The sequence below is a fragment of the Ascaphus truei genome, chromosome 3, assembly GCF_040206685.1.
Source record: "Ascaphus truei isolate aAscTru1 chromosome 3, aAscTru1.hap1, whole genome shotgun sequence".
In the NCBI taxonomy this organism is placed as follows: domain Eukaryota; kingdom Metazoa; phylum Chordata; class Amphibia; order Anura; family Ascaphidae; genus Ascaphus; species Ascaphus truei.
The window spans coordinates 153,790,080-153,811,382 of NC_134485.1; positions in this window are offsets into that span (position 1 = coordinate 153,790,080).

The following is a 21,303-nucleotide window of genomic DNA, read 5'->3' on the forward strand; positions in this document are numbered from 1 at the left end:
TCCCCTATCTCTCCTGCAGAGGTCTGCATCGTTGTTCCTGATACCTGCTGCAATCTCCTGCTCCCAGTGGTCTCACCCACTCACAGCTGTACCCGGCTAGGGGGTGCTGTTTTGTGCGGACGCATTGGATACCCCTTTCCTGTTCCTGTCTGCGTTGGAGCACCTTCGCCCAAGCGTCCTGTTGCCGAACCCAAGCATGGATATCGTTTACCCAGCCTTCTCCTATCCTGACCCCAGCTTGTCCACGGATTATCCTGCCGTCTCCAGTCCCGACCCTGCTACGTACGACCACGAAATTCGCAACCCGGATCAGGCTTCGTGGTCTCAGGTCGGTGTATATCTTTCCCCACCTCAGCCCCGCGGTCCGGTCCAGGTTTGTGGTGAGCACGTCCGTTACACTTATTAGCAAAACACAGCCCAAACCACAAACCTGAATCTCTTCCTGGGAGTACCCACATAGCCCCACCCCCTCCCAACACTGCCCACAATTTTCAATTTGGCCCAGTATCTGAAGAGGAGATTACACAAGTGCTCCTCAAACTAAAACTAAGCAACCAATGTGGACCTGACACTACAATCTAGGTTCCTACGACTTGGTGCCCCAGCCATTGCCAAACAAATTGCTTCCATAGTCAACTCTATCCTGTCTGCAGGCCATATCCCTAAGACCTGGAAAACTGCCAGAGTTGTCCCAATCTTCAAAAGTGGGGACAAAAACATTGTCTCAAACTACAGACCAATCTCCCTTCTCCCAAACCTATCCAAAGTCATGGAAAAATGTGTCCACTCCCAATTATGCGATTTCCCTAGCCAATTCAAATCTGGCTTTCGTCCCAAACACTCCACCGTAACTACCCTGCTAAAAGTTTGCAATGAAATCCAGTGTTGAATGGAATGGGGACAGCTCATTGGTGCAGTATTCCTAGATTTTGCAAAGGCTTTTGATACAGTTGATCATGCTATGCTGCTTAACTAACTCCAGAGCACTGGAATAGGGATGCATGCTTTAAACTGGTTTCAGTCCTACCTATCAGGTAGATCCCAACATGTGTCCATCTCAGGCTCTAATTCCAACCCCATTGATATCACCTGTGGTGTCCCGCAAGACTCTGTTCTGGGGCCCCTACTCTTCTCAGTGTTCATTAATGATCTTCCCACAGCTTGTAAGGAAGCCTCAATACACATGTATGCAGATTACACAATTCTATATGCACACAGCCAAAGCCTCTCTGACCTTCAACACATACACTGGCGACAAACTTTATTCTTACTTGGCTAGCTCCGCGAATTTCAGAGGACCCCGGTGATGTGCGGTTTTGTGTCGTTTTCTCCCGGGGTATATAGCGTTATATTCGCGGCTGTGATTTAAGCATTTTATTCCAGCTGGCTGCAATACTGCAATGCCGTGTAAAAACGCACGGGGGCGTTTGCGAGCTGTTGTCTTTAAAGCCGTCACCTATAACCCCTAACATACAGTACTGTACATTTTTATTCATAGTGTACATGTACAGGGGGTCTCCGGAGCTGAACCGCGTTGGTTTCAGGTCGGGGGACCCCCTGCTCCCCAAGATACAGCCCCCTTTATGAGGTGCCGGTATCCCTCTGCGTTTAAAGGTCCCGATCACGTGATCGCGGCCTGTAAAGCAAGCAGAGGGATACCGGCACCCCTTAAAGGGGCCTGTATCTCGGGGAGCAGGGGATCCCCGGACCTAAAACCACAGCGGTTCTGCTCCGGAGACCCTCTGCACATGTACAGTATAAATAAAACACACACATCAATAAAGAATCGTTCTTTGCCTTAACGGCTATGTGCTATGGTAAGGAAGCAGCATTTCTGTATTTTTTTTTTTATAACTTTGATTTTATTGGGTGAAATACATCTTACATGGTAACACCATCCATTGTCTACAGTGACATCACCGCATTTAGTACTTTCTTTTTTACATAATTAACCAAAAACTTGACTTACTGGACTTACAAGACGAACCGGGGGACAAGACACACTAACTATGTAGTAGGGAGGGGAGGGGGGGAAGGGAGGGGGGGGGTGGTAGGGCTCGGAAGGGTGTTCCACCTATCATCCTCCGTTCGGGCGCCGTGCGTGTATTTTAGTGTAGACCTCTTTCTCCGAGAACATTGACCCACTCTCTCCTGCTGTTACCTCTTTGGCTGCCTCTTACACTAGGGGCCTATTCTGCCCTGGATCCCGCTCCTTCTTCGGGTTCTCTGTCTCTATGTTGTCGTGGATCCCTTTAATTACCGGAGAACGCATTTACCGCCTATTATTGCAGGATTGTGGTGATATCTATTCCCGGGATGTCTGTCTGTGCCAGCCAGGGCTCCCAGACTTTTAGAAAATTTGAGCCGGTGTCGTTAACCAAACTCGTCAACTGTTCCATCCGGCAGACAAACCAAATTCTATTTCTAATCTTGGGGATAATTGGAATCTCTGGTTGTTTCCATACTGCTGCAATCTCGCATCTGGTGGCTGTAGCCAGATGTGTGATCAATTTATGTGTGGCATTAGATAGCCCCTTGACTCGTCTGCCCAATAGGAACAGCCACGGGTCTAAGGGGATTTCCACTTCTAGCAGTCTCTGGAGCCAATCTTTAATCTCCTCCCAAAGCGGGTTTACCTTCGTACAAGACCACAGCATATGGAATAAGTCCGCTCTCTCTCCGCACTGCTTGGGGCAGAGCGGAGAGTAGCCTTTGACAAATTTAGATAATTTAGCGGGCGTGTAATACCACCTCATCAGGACTTTATATGCGTTCTCCTTTAATGTGGTGCAGATGGAGCTTTTGGCCGCCATCTGCAGGATCTTATCCCAGTCTTCGTCTTCTAATGTCTCTCCCATATCTGCTTCCCACTGTCTCATGTAGGCAAGTTTGGGTTGGTCGTCCGTCTTCGGGCACACTACTTCCCTGTACATTCTAGATGTTAGTCCCCTTGTGTCCGTATCTCTTGAACAGAGCTGCTCAAAATTTGTTCTCCGAGGCCGAGTTGGGGCTTCATTGTAGAAGGCCCTGATCTGGAGGTATCTAAAGAATTCAGTGTTTGGTAAATTGTTCTCCTCTTTAATGTGATCAAATGTTTTTATATGTTGCCTGCCCTCCAGATCTTTTAGGCGGAGATACCCTGCTTGAATCCATTTTGAGAAAATGGAGCTATCCATACCTGGAGCAAAGTTTGGGTTCCCCCATATGGGAGTCATCAGAGAATTCAGGGATGTGAGATGGCACTTGAACTTAACCGCGTCCCAGACTTTCAAGGAGTTGACCATGGTCTGCAGCGGAGTCCGCATAACGGCCCGACTTTTTTTGGGCAACCAAATTAGGTTCCTAATGTCTATTGGTGTGCAGCATGTTTTTTCTAGCGCTACCCACCTCCGAAGGTTCGGGTCTGTGTGCCACTGCACAATCTGACTCAGTTGGGCTGCTTTGTAGTAGGCGAACAAGCATGGCACCCCCAACCCTCCTCTTAAGGTCGGCCTCCTCAAGATCGCTTTGTTAATTCGTGGGTTTTTCTTATTCCAGATAAACTTTGTTATTAAGGACTGGAGCGAGAGGATATCTTCTTGTATCAGGGGGATCGGGAAGGCCTGGAAAAGGTACAGCACTCGTGGCAGGAGATTCATCCTCACACTATGAATACGGCCTATCCACGAGATACTGTACTCCGCCCATCTCCGGAGATCCTCATGGAGAGTCCGAAACAACCTGGGATAATTTGCTTTATATAAAGCCTTATATTCTTTCGTGATATATACCCCTAAATACTTAATCATAGAGGGTTGCCATTTAAAATTAAAATTGAGTCCAATTAGTTTTTCTACTGGTTTGGGTAAATTTATATTGAGGGCTTCCGATTTGGCCTGATTAATTTTGAACCCAGAAATTTGTTTAAAGGTCCCCAGAATTGAGAAGACGTTGGGCAGGGAGGTGAGAGGCTGTGATAATGTCAGGATCACATCATCTGCGTAGAGCGCCACTTTGTGTGACTGGCCTTTTACAGCTATGCCCGTAATATCCGGGTTGTTTCTGATATGTGCCGCCAAGGGTTCCACGCAGAGGGCGAACAACAAAGGGGACAGCGGGCATCCCTGGCGTGTGCCACTCTTAATTTGAAATTGCTCTGATGGGAATCCCTGGTGTCTCACCCTTGCCGTTGGCCCCTCGTAGAGGGCCATGATGGCCTCCAAGAGGCGTCCCTCAAAGCCAAATGCCCCAAGCGTCCCTCTCAAATAGGGCCAATCGATTCGATCGAAGGCTTTCTCCGCGTCCAGACTTAGTACCATTGACGGGATATTCTGTTTCTGTGCCAAATCCACCAAATCTATTATCCGTCTGGTATTGTCCGCCGCTTGCCTTCCTCCGATGAACCCCACCTGATCTGGATGAACTAACCTGGGAAGGACGATACCCACTCTATTAGCTAGTAATTTGGAGAAAATTTTTACATCCGTATTAATCAGCGAGATGGGCCGGTAGCTCTTACAGTCTGCCGGGTCCTTACCAGGTTTATGGATCAGGGAGATTGACGCCTGAAGCATCTGAGCTGGGAACGAGGCCCCGTGTAGTATAGAGTTAAATAGCTTCAATAGATGTGGGGCTAAAATTTTCAGGTATTTTTTATAGTATAAGTTGGAGAAGCCATCTGGGCCGGGCGCTTTGGCTGGCTTAAGTGACTTTACAACTACCGTTAACTCTTCTAAAGAGAAGTCCGTCTGTAACGCTTCTTTCTCCACCCTGCTCAAGGTCGGTAATTTGGCTTCTTTTAAGAATTCCCCGAGATTATCCCTCGTCTTTTGATTGTGTATGACCTTACCCCCATCGTATAGCGTCTCGTAGTAGCTTTTGAACTCTGCCACGATCCGCTTAGGATTAGAAGTAAGCTCACCCCCTTGTGTGCGAATAGTTTGTATATGATAATTCGGAATTTTGTTTTGAAGTCGATTTGCTAATAGGGTGTCCGGCTTGTTCGCCTTCTCAAAGTACCTACGTCTGGACCAACTCATCTCCTTTTCTGCCCGGGAGGCCAGTTTTATATTCAACTGCTGTTTGGTTTCTGCCAAAGCACGCAGTGTGTCCTGATTCCTAGATACTTTGTGCGCCTTGGATAGGGTCGCTAGATTGTCTTGTAGGACTTTTATCTGTTTCTCCTGATCCCTCCGGCGCCTAGCAGCTAGACACATGAGGGAGCCTCTGAGAGTCGCCTTGTGGGCTTCCCATAGGGTGGTGTCGGAAGAAACACTCCCCACGTTCTCAGTGAAGAAATCCTTAATCCTCTCACCAATTTCTCTCTGCAAGTTTGGGATTTTTAGTAACAGCTCGTTTAGCCTCCAGTTTGCTCCAGGTCTGTCTAGTAAGTTTAGAGTGCACCGCAGCTCGATAGGTGCGTGGTCGGACCACGAAATATCGTGGATCCCTGTGTGGGAGACCACTGGGACCAGTCTGTTTGATACTAGGAAGTAGTCCAGCCTGCTGTATCTGTTATGGGGGTGGGAGAAGAAGGTATAATCTCTACTTTGGGGATGCTGTTCTCGCCATATATCTACCAATTGGCAATCCTTCAATCCCTGCGTGATTTGCCGAATATCTAGCTTAGGGGGGAGACTAGCGGCCGTGCACCGGTCTAACTTGGGATTCAGTGTCCTGTTGAAATCACCCGCTATGATCATGTTTCCCTTGGCTACCTTTTGGAGTTTTCGGAAGAAAAGGGAAAAGAAATCAGTTGATGTTTCACAGGGTGCGTATACTGATGCTAATGTAAGCGGTTTCCCGTGGATTGATCCCACCAGAATTAGAAATCTGCCCTCTTTATCTGCCACCTTTTTCTCAACCGTGAAATCTATCCTATTGTGTATGGCTATCGCTACCTCTCTCTTTTTCACTTGGGCGGATGCCAAATGTACTACCCGGAAATCTTTGTCTAAAAATTTTGGGTAGCTGTCCCTAGAAAAGTGTGTCTCTTGGAGAAAGAGGAGGTCGGCTTTGAGTCGTTTGTACTGCACCGACACACTTTATTCGAGCAAATACCCAGTATGTACCTGGCAGATACCTGGAATGCGCCGCTCCTCACCTCTGACAAGCCCCGTTGCATTTGCCTTCCCAGCCTGGGTTCATGCCTGGCTGATGGGCGGCTGATCTGTTAAATGATAATGATTAGGATTTAATAGGCTGCAATGCTTCGCGTGTCTACCAGATGGCATAAATTCATGAATTGTAATGCAGTATACATATATATACTGTGCAGTATTGCAGCCAGCGGGAATAAAATGCTTCAATCTCTGCCTGGAAAATACCTCAATGCACTCGGGCAGAAAACAGTCACAAACCTCAATACACCCGGGTATACCCGAATTCGTGGGACTAGCCGAGCTCGAATAAAGTGTGTCGCCAGTGTAATCCCTGAGAGCTAGCTTGCGCTTCGCTGGACCGTTAAACCCCTTAACGTTGTGAGAGATACACCGGACCTCGTTATTCATAGTACTTTATTTGTGACCTGATTCCGTCGGTGTCTTCCTGAGCCATTCTGAGTCCTCTAGATGGCCTGGGGATCCCGATCCCTGTCTCTTTTAATCCGTCGCCGCCTTTCTTCTGCACCCTGCCAGGGGAGTAGGGTATGTGGTGGGGGAAAGTGGTACAGAGGGAAAACACATCAGGGGGGACAACGAGAAGACAACAACACAAATACATGTAGACAAACAGAACCATGGTATCGGCTCTAGGACTTCCCTGTCCCACAGCCCATCCCATTGCCTTTAATAAACACACAAACAGTACCCTGGAGGTCCCAGAGGGCCCCAGGGTAAATGCCCGGAAGTAAATCCTTCCATCTGGACCCTCCTCCCTCCCTGTCAAGCACCATAGTCCCTCTTGCGGACCATGGGATTCCGGGACTTTAACAGGGGCGCGGGCTGGGCCCAACTCCCTGTCGTGGAAGCACATGCCTGCGGGCAGGGTTGGTGACAGACTCCCGACCACCCGCCGGCTACTGCTAAACATCCTCGCGCAGCCACCTCCTCCCCCAACTGGGTCTGATTTCAGGCGACCCTTAAATCCCTTAACCTACATGTCTAGTTGTGTCTATTAGTATCTAAGCCTAACTGCCGTGCTCTGGCCTGATTGTAAAGTCTGGGGACGCACGGAGCTGAACCCCCCCCGCACCCCTGGACCTCCTTCTATTCTGCTTGTGGCCCCCCCTGCTTCCTCCACTGGCCTGTCCTCTCCCTTGCTTACCTCTGCCTAGGTGGCCGCTAGATTCCCTCTTCCTGCCTTATGTACTAGGCCTCCCTCTCCTTCACCCCTCCCCCCCCTGCTTCCTGGGTATCGCGCACTCTTGTCGCGCCCTTCCCACTCTGTTCTGGGGCTGCTCCGGTGTGACAGCCTTCACTGCCCGGCACTCCTTCACGCTGCTTAGCTGTCTCCCCTCCGTGTCTACTGGGCGGCCGTACCCCTCCCCGGCAGTGGAGCTCGCGTGCCTCCGCCGGGGGGAGCTGGGACCCGGCCCGTGACGCACTTCCGGTGGGACAGCCCCTCCGCCGGAACTTGTCGGGCGACGCAGCAGTGGGTCGGCAGATGGGGGCCAGACGAGGGCGGCGACGGTCGCAGCCGGGGGCGGGCGCACTCTGCCTACCAGACTGCCTCGACAACACAGCCGCCGCCATGATGCTTGCCGCGCTGAGAGCCGGGACCCGACTCGTGTGCACTTCCGGTGGGACAGCCTCTCCGCCGGGTATCCGGGACTCCGCGGCGCCGCCGGAACCTGTCAAGTGACGCAGCAGTGGGTTGGCAGATGGGGGCCGGACGAGGGCGGAGACAGTCGCAGCCGGAGGCGGGCGCACTCTGATCATCAGTCTGTCCCGCCAAAACAGCCGCCACCATGATACTTGCAGCGCTTTCTCCCCTTCTTTGCCAGGTAAGGCTAGTAACGCCATTTTGGGGGGTTTTCTTCGCCATTGCAGGGTTTGTTGCAGGTGGGTGTATTCACTCCCTCTGGTCTCCTTGGGCACCTTCTGAGGTCGAGGTGGGCCTTAGAACAGTATTCATCAGTGGGGGTACAATTAGCAACTTAACATGGAACTTATATAACTTGAACTGTGATTTGCGGCGTCTTGTATGATGTTACTAAGCGTCTGTATCCGCTCTGTCTTTGCGCCGCTCCGCTGTTTTGGGCACTTTTTCCCATCCAGCCGGGCGCGGGGGACGCGCCTCCGGGGTCCCCGGGCCTGTGGTTGCAGCTGTTATGCCCAGCTTTTTGAGGAATGCGGCCCCCTCTGAGTGGTGTTTAATGGTGTGGGAGCGGCCGTTTCTTATCACCACCAGGGCGAAAGGGAAAGCCCAGCGATAGCGGACGTCTGCGTCACGTAGGGCTCTTGTGATGGGGAATAGCGTCCTCCGCCTCGCCAGGGTAAGAGGGGAGAGATCCTGGAAAATCGCCATGGTGATTCCCTCATAGGTTACCGCCGGCATAGCCCGTGTAATCTTACAGATCTCCTCCTTTGTTCTGTAATGGTGCAGGCGGAGGATCACGTCCCGGGGAGGGTTGTTGGGCATTGGGCGCGAACGCAGGGCGCGATGGCAGCGATCCATTGTTAGCTCAGCCTCTGTTTTGCCTGGCAATATGCTGCTCATCCACCTATTGAGCAGGGCCTCGGGATCTAGGATCTCCTCGGGTATCCCCCGTATGCGCAGGTTATTGCCACTGTGGCTTAACCCCTTAATCACCTTTGCGGTTATTATCTGATAAGGTGTTTAAGGGGTTAATTGATATCTGAATGTAATTGCAATGTATTGGCTTTGTATTTGCTATGTATGTTGTGGGCAAGACAAGGATTTTGCTGGCGACGGACACTTCGTATTGATGAGGTCAGTAGTACTTTATTTATTTGTATATGCTAGTTAATGTTTTTAATAATGGGCAATTAATCTATTATCCATATCTGGATAATAGTTATTTTGCACATTATTGTACTGTAGGTGTTGGGGGGGAGGCTGTATGTATTGAATGCATAGGCCAGGTTTATTTTTTTTACATTCAGGGTTGGTTCCGTGGTTCTGCGTGGGACCTCTGGAGACCACCTGCGGGTATCCTCGGGTATCCCAAGGGTATCAGGCTGGTGGTCCATGGGTGACACATGCGGGGATGATGATGTGTGGTCCCACTTCTGTGGGGGCATCGCCGACCCGTAGGTGCGGGGATGATGATGTGTGGTCCCACTTCTGTGGGGGCACCGCGGACCCGTAGTGAGCACCCGTGAGTTCCCCAGACCCCCGAGGGAACCACCCGAGGCCCTGCAGACACCTGTGGGTCTGACCCGGGGCTCCCAGACATCCGCGGGCCTACCGTGGGGACCCAATTGTGGCCCACGGTGACCACCTGGGGGCCATGGTGCTGGCGGGATCCACCAGCAGGCCTCCAGAACCTGTGTAAAAAGGGCTGCTGGTAAACTGTAGGTCTGTCCAGGTGCCCCGCCAGCCCACCGGGGACTCGCGTGGGGCTGCGTTATGAACCCTGTATGTAGAAGGATAAATCTTGTATTTATGGGGGGGGGGCACAGGGAGTGGATAATGTATTTAATAATATAATGCTGTTTATTGTGGGTCACTGTACTGTTTTTATTGTGGGTACTGGGGGTGGGGGGGGGTGTTTCCCCAACGGTATGTGGGTAGGCCTCCCTTGTGGGTACTGGGTGGTTAGGCCTCACGGGGGGGGGGGGTTAGTGTGGGAGGGTATGTAGGCATCCCGAGTGGTGGGTGAGGGTGGGTTAACCCCTTAATGACTGTAGCGGTTAATAACCGCTATGGTGATTAAGAGGTTAGGGGACATTACTTTGTATCTTTTAATTTTTGTCTCTGTTTTGCAGCAAGCAGCGGAGGGGCCATGGGTAGTGGGTAGTGGGTGTGGGTGTGGTTATTTACATGGGATCCCCCTCCCCACATTTACAAACAGTACACTGCACTCACAGAAAACACAGGCCAGGCAGATTTAACTGACACAATAGGGGGAGGGGGGCTTACACAGATTAGTCAAAGCAGGGAAGCTTAGCAGACACAATAGGGGGAGGAGGTTTTACATAGATTACAGTGAAGGCAGGGAAGCTTCACACACAATAGGCGGAGGGTTTTTTACATAGATTACAGTGAAGGCAGGGAAGCTTCACACACAATAGGGGGAGGGTTTTTTACATAGATTACAGTGAAGGCAGGGAGGTTTAAAACACACATTAAAAATATGTACAGTATGTAATGTATTTATTGTTTATTCTGTCTTAACCCTTCATTGCCTTAGCGGCTATACGCAATGGTAATGAAGCAGCATTTCTGTATTTTTTATAAAATTGTGCAGGAGCAGGGGGTCCCCTGAGCATTCATTTCTGGCTCAGGGAACCCCCTGCTCACTGTAAAATATTATTAAAATACAGAAATGATGCTTCGTTACCATAGCACCCCCCCAAGAACCCCCTGCTCCCCGAGATACAGGCCCCTTTAGGGGGTGCCATTATCCCACTGCTTGGTTTACAGGCCGCGGTCACGTGATCGGGACATTGAAACACAGAGGGATACCGGCACCTCATAAAGGGGGCTGTATCTCATGGATCAGGGGGTCCCCCGACCTGAAACCAATGCGGTTCAGCTCCGGAGACCCCCTGCACATCTACACTATAAATAAAAATGTATTTCAAATGTATTTATTTATATTTATATATTTATTTATTTATTTATTTATTAATTGTGCTGCTGCTGTGTGTGAGTTTTTTTTATTGTGGTAGCGGGGGTGGGTGAAGGGGGTATTAGCCCCAAAGATGGTTGTTTAGGGCTTGCGGGGGGTAGCGGGAGGGCTTAACCCCTTCATGACCGTAGCGGTATTAACTGCTACGGTCGTGAAGGGGTTAAGTGCACCCGCAACCCCCCCGCAAGTCCTAAACTCACACCAAGGGCCAAATACCCCCTTCACCCACCCCCGCTACCCACAATAAAGCGGGCACGGTGAGTTAACCCCTTCATTGCCTTAGCGGCTATACACTATGGTAATGAAGCAGCATTTCTGTATTTTTAATAATATTGTGCAGGAGCAGGGGGTCCCTGAGCATTAATTTCTGGCTCAGGGAGCCCCCTGCTCACTGTACAATATTATTAAAATACAGAAATGCCGCTTCATTACCATAGCACATAGCCGCTAAGGTAAGGAATGAGTTTTTATTTATATATGTTTTTTATTCACAGTGTAGATGTGCAGAGGGTCTCCGGAGCAGAACCGCTGTGGTTTTAAGTCCAGGGACCCCCTGCTCCCCGAGATACAGCCCTTTAGGGGGTGCCGGTATCCCTCTGCTTGCTTTACAGGCCGCGGTCACGTGATCGGGACCTTTAAATGCAGAGGGATACCGGCACCTACATAAAGGGGGCTGTATCTCGGGGAGCAGGGGGTCCCCCGACCTGAAACCAACGCGGTTCAGCTCCGGAGACACCCTGCACATGTACACTATGAATAAAAATGTATTTTAAATAATTTTGAATGGGCCAATGTTTGCGCAGACAGAGCAGCGGTTCTCTCTCTGCTGCAAACACATCTCGCCCCCGCCGGCCTACATTATCATTGATGTGCATATACAGTACTGTATGTGTACAGTACTGTATGTTAGGGGTTATAGGGTTTGTTGTTATACAGTATATATATATATATATGTATATATATATATACTGCATTACAATTCATGAAGTTATGCCATCTGGCGGACACGCGAAGCATTGCAGCCTAGTAAATCCTGAACCATTATTAATTAACACATCAACCACGTGTCAGCCGGGCATGAACCCTGGCTGGGAAGGCAAAAGGAGCCCGGCATGCTCCGGGTGAACATTGTGGCATTCCAGGAACATGCCAGGTACAAGCCAGTGATTAGTAAGAATAAAGTCTGCCGCAGCAGTGCTTCAGTCTGACTTTTTGAGACTCGAAAACTGGATTTCCCTAAACAAACTGTTTTTAAACACTGACAAGATTGTAACAATGGTATTTGGGACGAAGACTAAATTTTTAAAGCTTCCAGCGACTGAGCTCCAAATTGGACCAAACGCTAACACCACCCTAACACCTGTCACTAGTTTTAAATACCTGGGCTTATGGTTTGACTCCCACTTAACATTCGGGATGCACATTGATACCCTGACAACCAAGACCTAGGCCAAACTAAGGGTACTTTACAGGAACAAATCCTCCCTAAGTCTCCTGGTCAGAAAGCATATCGCACAGCAGATGCCAATGCTAATTATTGACTAGGGAGACATAGTATATGGCTCGGCACCTCAAACCCACCTTAGCAAACTTGACACCCTTTACAATTCAATTTGTCGTTTTGTTCTCCAATGCAACTACAACACACATCACTGCGAAATGCCCAAAGAATTAGATTGGTCATCACTAGAGTCTAGGTGCAAAGTTCACCTTTCCTGTCCTGCCTTTAAATTCTTTATGGGAAAGCTACCCAGCTATCTGAACAAGCTCCTCACCCCTAACACATGCAGCACTTATCATCTGAGATCAGACTCCAAAAGACTGTTCATGGTCCCAAGGCTCAACAAAGTATCTGGCCATTTCTCCTTCTCTTACCGTGCACCCCAAAACTGGAACAAACTACCACAGAAACTCACACCCACCACCAGTTTAAGTTCTTTCAAATCTAAGGCTGTCTCACATTTTAAGGAAAAATGAGTTGCATTGTGCTTCAAAACAAAAATATCAGCAAACATTGGTCGTAGGTATAAATGTATAGCAAATTACCCCTCCAGAGAAAGCAAAAAATGAGGCTGGATTGTATGGTAGCACACACAAAACTATAAGATGTGTAACTGGAAAAATAAGGTCACACATGCACTGAGGTAAGGACAATATACACCTGCCGGTGTCCAGCGTTAATACAACATCATGGTGTAGATATGGGGCAATAAACAAATCCTTGCAGCCACTTTGGAAAAGGAGACTGAAAATGGCTCAATATGGAGTGTTTACTCACGCAATTGAAGAGCCTGATCCGTCACAGTTCCTGGGGTATACCGTGCCTCCGTTGTGTTGGATAAACAGGAACAGGGAGAAGAGAAACGAAGCACTGGTTCCACTATAGCAAAAATTGACACAGAGGTGCGTTCCCACAATGAAAGTTTAATGGTCCAAAAAGTACAAAAACAGAACACCTACGCGTTTCGGGCTTATGGCCCTTTATCAAGGTGAATAAAACTACATGAATTGGGACATTTAAATACCTTAACTCGGCGCTGGCGTGACCAATCCGCCGCCACTTCCTGGTTCAACGGGGAGGATGACGCAGCACGTGATGCGGGACGTGTGACGTCAGTACGCTCAAGCCATCACAACAAAATAAACTTTATTTAAACAAAAAGAAAAAAGGAATAACAAAATAAATAAACAATCCTGAAATGAAAAAAGCACGATCTAAATATACAAAACTATATTAAAAACAAATGTTCACAGATTCAATGTAAAAAACTCATGACCAGAGGTATGTTAATAATTCATTTGTAGATTACATGAATTCTATATCTCTCCGAACTTTATTTAAACAGAGAATATGAACAAAACAAGCAATCCTGAGTATGAGTGAAATTACATGATCTGGACATTAAAGCTAAATTAAAAACAAAATAAAATAATCTCATGAGCAGAGATATATTTATGCTTCAGTCATAGATTACGCAAATTTTATATCTGTTAAAAAACACAGTGTTAAAGTTCAGTTTGTGAAGCATATATCAGCCTAGTACCTTCAGTATATATATGTGTACATAGACTATAATATATAATAATGATGGTATACATTCTGCAACAATTGCTATGGGGAATACCCCTTATATTGTAATATAATATAAATATACATAGACTGTAATATATAATAATGATGGTATACATTCTGCAACAATTGCTAGAGGGAATACCCCTTGTATTGTAATATCTGATATCTAGGATGAATAGAATTTTGCCAACGTTCACTATTATTATATTTAAATGATTAATCAAGTATAATAAATGGGTTTCGTATTTTAATAATATATTGTTGTTGGCGAGGTATGGAAAATAAACCATATTGAGTTAAGTGTGTAAACTTATTAAGTGAGAAACTCAATAACAATAAGCATGTTAAATTCAAGACAATAATTTAGGCATAAACACAATGCTATAATTTGATTTAAATAACAGTAAAAATTCTGTTAGTTAAATATCTTTGTTTGTTTGATATGAACTGTATATATATATATATATATATATATATATATATATATATATATATATATATATATATAGCAAAGGTTGAGCTAGGCACATTCATAAACTCAGGCAAGAAACTGTATGTATTGAAATAGCACATAACATTCCCAAGAGACAGGGGATAGAGAAAAGGCAACATGAAAATTATATGATTAGTTTAGAATGCATAGTTCTCGTTGAGTGACCTTATCTTAGAGCAGGAGTGGTCCCAAATCCCAATCGGAATTGAGACCATTTGGAATACGTGTATTTAGAGTAAAGATCCAAAATAGTCCTCTCCTGTCTAGAATGCCATTTCTATCCCCTCCTCTAATGGGGCATGGTATGTGTTCTATACCTGTGTAGGAAAATTATTTACATTACCCATATTACAATTGGTGAAATGAAATGAGACAGGGTGGTTAACATCTTTTTTTGTAATTAAACGTAAGTGTTCGAGTATACGAACTTTGAGGGCTCTTATTGTCCAGCCTACATATTGTTTGCCGCAGCCACATTTGAGTACGTAAATTACATATGTTGTATTGCAATTTATAAATGAATTGATGTTATAGATGTTCCCTGTACTGGTGGAAGAAAAATCAGATTTAAATGACATGTATTTACAAGATTTGCATTTTAAACATTTAAAGCACCCCTTTGGCAATTTAGAGACCAGTTTCTTGGTTGTAAATAAACTTGGTGAAACATAATTAGAGATTGTTTTCGCTCTTTTATACACAAATTTGGGACCCTCGTTGTAAACATGTTGTAACACAGGATCGGCAGCCAGTACAGCCCAATGTTTTTTCACAATATTTTTAATTTGATATGCTTGTGTAGTATACTGCATAATAAACATCGGGGATTGTGAAAACGAGTTGTCTTTTTTTTTGGGTTTTAATAATGTGGACCTATCCATTTTGTTGACTTCTTTAAACGCATTGTTCAAATCTAAGCGTGAATAACCTCTGGCCTCAAAACGGTTCATGAGATCCATCGATTGGTTTAGAAAGTCTTCTGAGTTGGTGCAGATTCTTTTTAAATGGATTAATTGGCCTTTTGGTATGTTTTTTAGTAATGACTTGGGGTGGCAGCTGTCAGCACGTAAAAAAGTGTTTCGTGAGTTACTTTTACGGTATACATCTGTGTTAATATTCATAAACATATCAATAAACAGATGTAGATCCAAATAATTTATATGGTGAAAATCATAGTGATAAGTGAAGTGCAAATTTAAATCATTGTTGTTAAGATAATCGGTGAATAATTTTAGAGTGTGAGTGTCCCCGTTCCAAATAAATATGAGGTCGTCAATATACCTCTTGTAAAAAGTGATAAAGTGTCTAAAAGGGTTAGTATCTCCAAACACGTGGACTGACTCCCACCAACCAAGAAATAGGTTTGCGTAGGAGGGGGCAAAACTGGTACCCATTGCAGTACCCCGTGTTTGGAGATAAAAAGTGTCATCAAACATAAAATAATTGTGAGTTAGTAAGAAGTGTATAGCATCCAAAATAAAGGTGCTCTGTGCTGGTGAGAATTTAGAGTGTTGTAAATAAAATTTGACAGCTGCCATCCCTTGTTCGTGCACAATCACGGTATACAGTGACGTAATGTCCATTGTTAACCAAATGAAATTGCTTTCCCAATCGATGGAACCAAGTTGAGTCATGAGGTCTCCACTATCCTTTAAGTGAGAGGGTAATGATTGTACCATTCCCTGTAGGAAGTGGTCCACGTATCTCGATACACCATCTCCCAAAGATCCAATGCTAGAGACTATTGGCCTCCCAGGAGGTGAGACCAAAGTCTTATGGATCTTTGGGAGATGGTGAAAGATCGGAATAACTGGATAGGGACAAAATAGGAAATCTAATTCCTTTGCATCTAAGACACCCAAAGCAGATCCCTCCTCTAGGAGGGTTCTCAACTCTTTTAAGAAGACGGATGTCGGGTCGCCACGTAATTTGATATAGGATGATTGGTCCATTAATTGGCGTAAAGCCTCGTTCTTATAATCCATTTTATCAAGTATTACGATGGCTCCTCCTTTATCCGCTCCTTTCACAACTATGGAGCTATTGGCCTTAAGGGAATTGAGAGCTTGTCTTTCCATTTTGGTTAGGTTGGAAAAATTATTGCATTTAAGGGGTGTTAGTTGAAATGTATACCCTTTTTGTAACAAGGAAAGGTCTCGCTCAATAAGTTGTTCAAACGTAATTAAACAGTTCCCCTTGGCATGTGTAGGGTAAAAAACTGATTTACCCCTAAAACCTGAAGCATGTCTGCCTGAAAAGGTAGAAATGTTAGTAACATCAATATTAGCGATATCTAAGTCAGTGAGATCCTGTATACAACAGTTTTCCTTAAATGTTAATGATCTAACGTTGGGTACTTCATAAGGAGTCACCCCCTCATCATCACTGTCAGAGATTGCATCAGACTGGGATGAATTGTCTTTTTGACCAAAGAATCTTCTTAGTGTGAGCTTGCGTACGTATATGTGCAAGTCCACTATGGTATCAAACAATTTGAAGTTCGAATCGGGTGCGAATTTCAGTCCTTTGTCTAACACTGAAAGTTCAGCCTGAGTGAGAGTGATGTTTGACAGATTGATAATATCTGTATCCTCAATTAGTAATTCTTTTTTCTCTTCTGAGGGTTCTTTGGATTTTTGGAAAATCCAAAGAACCCTCAGAAGAGAAAAAAGAATTACTAATTGAGGATACAGATATTATCAATCTGTCAAACATCACTCTCACTCAGGCTGAACTTTCAGTGTTAGACAAAGGACTGAAATTCGCACCCGATTCGAACTTCAAATTGTTTGATACCATAGTGGACTTGCACATATACGTACGCAAGCTCACACTAAGAAGATTCTTTGGTCAAAAAGACAATTCATCCCAGTCTGATGCAATCTCTGACAGTGATGATGAGGGGCTGACTCCTTATGAAGTACCCAACGTTAGATCATTAACATTTAAGGAAAACTGTTGTATACAGGATCTCACTGACTTAGATATCGCTAATATTGATGTTACTAACATTTCTACCTTTTCAGGCAGACATGCTTCAAGTTTTAGGGGTAAATCAGTTTTTTACCCTACACATGCCAAGGGGAACTGTTTAATTACGTTTGAACAACTTATTGAGCGAGACCTTTCCTTGTTACAAAAAGGGTATACATTTCAACTAACACCCCTTAAATGCAATAATTTTTCCAACCTAACCAAAATGGAAAGACAAGCTCTCAATTCCCTTAAGGCCAATAGCTCCATAGTTGTGCAAGGAGCGGATAAAGGAGGAGCCATCGTAATACTTGATAAAATGGATTATAAGAACGAGGCTTTACGCCAATTAATGGACCAATCATCCTATATCAAATTACGTGGCGACCCGACATCCGTCTTCTTAAAAGAGTTGAGAACCCTCCTAGAGGAAGGATCTGCTTTGGGTGTCTTAGATGCAAAGGAATTAGATTTCCTATTTTGTTCCTATCCAGTTATTCCGATCTTTCACCATCTCCCAAAGATCCATAAGACTTTGGTCTCACCTCCTGGGAGGCCAATAGTCTCTAGCATTGGATCTTTGGGAGATGGTGTATCGAGATACGTGGACCACTTCCTACAGGGAATGGTACAATCATTACCCTCTCACTTAAAGGATAGTAGAGACCTCATGACTCAACTTGGTTCCATCGATTGGGAAAGCAATTTCATTTGGTTAACAATGGACATTACGTCACTGTATACCGTGATTGTGCACGAACAAGGGATGGCAGCTGTCAAATTTTATTTACAACACTCTAAATTCTCACCAGCACAGAGCACCTTTATTTTGGATGCTATACACTTCTTACTAACTCACAATTATTTTATGTTTGATGACACTTTTTATCTCCAAACACGGGGTACTGCAATGGGTACCAGTTTTGCCCCCTCCTACGCAAACCTATTTCTTGGTTGGTGGGAGTCAGTCCACGTGTTTGGAGATACTAACCCTTTTAGACACTTTATCACTTTTTACAAGAGGTATATTGACGACCTCATATTTATTTGGAACGGGGACACTCACACTCTAAAATTATTCACCGATTATCTTAACAACAATGATTTAAATTTGCACTTCATTTATCACTATGATTTTCACCATATAAATTATTTGGATCTACATCTGTTTATTGATATGTTTATGAATATTAACACAGATGTATACCGTAAAAGTAACTCACGAAACACTTTTTTACGTGCTGACAGCTGCCACCCCAAGTCATTACTAAAAAACATACCAAAAGGCCAATTAATCCATTTAAAAAGAATCTGCACCAACTCAGAAGACTTTCTAAACCAATCGATGGATCTCATGAACCGTTTTGAGGCCAGAGGTTATTCACGCTTAGATTTGAACAATGCGTTTAAAGAAGTCAACAAAATGGATAGGTCCACATTATTAAAACCCAAAAAAAGAGACAACTCGTTTTCACAATCCCCGATGTTTATTATGCAATATACTACACAAGCATATCAAATTAAAAATATTGTGAAAAAACATTGGGCTGTACTGGCTGCCGATCCTGTGTTACAACATGTTTACAACGAGGGTCCCAAATTTGTGTATAAAAGAGCGAAAACAATCTCTAATTATGTTTCACCAAGTTTATTTACAACCAAGAAACTGGTCTCTAACTTGCTAAAGGGGTGCTTTAAATGTTTAAAATGCAAATCTTGTAAATACATGTCATTTAAATCTGATTTTTCTTCCACCAGTACAGGGAACATCTATAACATCAATTCATTTATAAATTGCAATACAACATATGTAATTTACGTACTCAAATGTGGCTGCGGCAAACAATATGTAGGCCGGACAATAAGAGCCCTCAAAGTTCGTATACTCGAACACTTACATTTAATTACAAAAAAAGATGTTAACCACCCTGTCTCATTTCATTTCACCAATTGTAATATGGGTAATGTAAATAACTTTTCCTACACAGGTATAGAACACATACCATGCCCCATTAGAGGAGGGGATAGAAATTGCATTCTAGACAGGAGAGGACTATTTTGGATCTTTACTCTAAATACACGTATTCCAAATGGTCTCAATTCCGATTGGGATTTGGGACCACTCCTGCTCTAAGATAAGGTCACTCAACGAGAACTATGCATTCTAAACTAATCATATAATTTTCATGTTGCCTTTTCTCTATCCCCTGTCTCTTGGGAATGTTATGTGCTATTTAAATACATACAGTTTCTTGCCTGAGTTTATGAATGTGCCTAGCTCAACCTTTGCTATATATATATATATATATATATATATATATATATATATATATATATATATATATATATATATATATATATATATATATATATATATATACAGTTCATATCAAACAAACAAAGATATTTAACTAACAGAATTTTTACTGTTATTTAAATCAAATTATAGCATTGTGTTTATGCCTAAATTATTGTCTTGAATTTAACATGCTTATTGTTATTGAGTTTCTCACTTAATAAGTTTACACACTTAACTCAATATGGTTTATTTTCCATACCTCGCCAACAACAATATATTATTAAAATACGAAACCCATTTATTATACTTGATTAATCATTTAAATATAATAATAGTGAACGTTGGCAAAATTCTATTCATCCTAGATATCAGATATTACAATACAAGGGGTATTCCCTCTAGCAATTGTTGCAGAATGTATACCATCATTATTATATATTACAGTCTATGTATATTTATATTATATTACAATATAAGGGGTATTCCCCATAGCAATTGTTGCAGAATGTATACCATCATTATTATATATTATAGTCTATGTACACATATATATACTGAAGGTACTAGGCTGATATATGCTTCACAAACTGAACTTTAACACTGTGTTTTTTAACAGATATAAAATTTGCGTAATCTATGACTGAAGCATAAATATATCTCTGCTCATGAGATGAATTCATTTTATTTTGTTTTTAATTTAGCTTTAATGTCCAGATCATGTAATTTCACTCATACTCAGGATTGCTTGTTTTGTTCATATTCTCTGTTTAAATAAAGTTCGGAGAGATATAGAATTCATGTAATCTACAAATGAATTATTAACATACCTCTGGTCATGAGTTTTTTACATTGAATCTGTGAACATTTGTTTTTAATATAGTTTTGTATATTTAGATCGTGCTTTTTTCATTTCAGGATTGTTTATTTATTTTGTTAATCCTTTTTTCTTTTTGTTTAAATAAAGTTTATTTTGTTGTGATGGCTTGAGCGTACTGACGTCACACGTCCCGCATCACGTGCTGCGTCATCCTCCCCGTTGAACCAGGAAGTGGCGGCGGATTGGTCACGCCAGCGCCGAGTTAAGGTATTTAAATGTCCCAATTCATGTAGTTTTATTCACCTTGATAAAGGGCCATAAGCCCGAAACGCGTAGGTGTTCTGTTTTTGTACTTTTTGGACCATTAAACTTTCATTGTGGGAACGCACCTCTGTGTCAATTTTTGCTATAGTGGAACCAGTGCTTTGTTTCTCTTCTCCCTGTTCCTGTCTCACATTTTAATCTGGTCTGTAACTGTTTCATACGCCCATAATATATATTTTCTTTAACTGTGCATGCAATGTCTTGAATATAATGTATACCCTGTTCATTTATGTAACTGTATTTGTAACCATATACAGTATTTGTCATCATAACTCTATGCCCAGGACATACTTGAAAACGATAGGTAACTCTCAAGGTTTTATTATAAAATATTTTATTAATAAATAAATAGGACAGGCAAAACCAATTACTAGTCCCCATCTGGGTTCAGGGTGAATGAGGTGGTCACGGGAGACCAGGCAATTTACACCTTTTTTCAGGATCATTCATTGAGCATATCAAAGTAATGTGAGATCTGTGAGATTGAGGAAGCTAAAATACTTTTGCAAATGGAAAAGGGATCAAAACTGAGTCATGTTTGCATAATGGGGGATTTTAATTATCCAGACATAGACTGGGGCAATGAGAT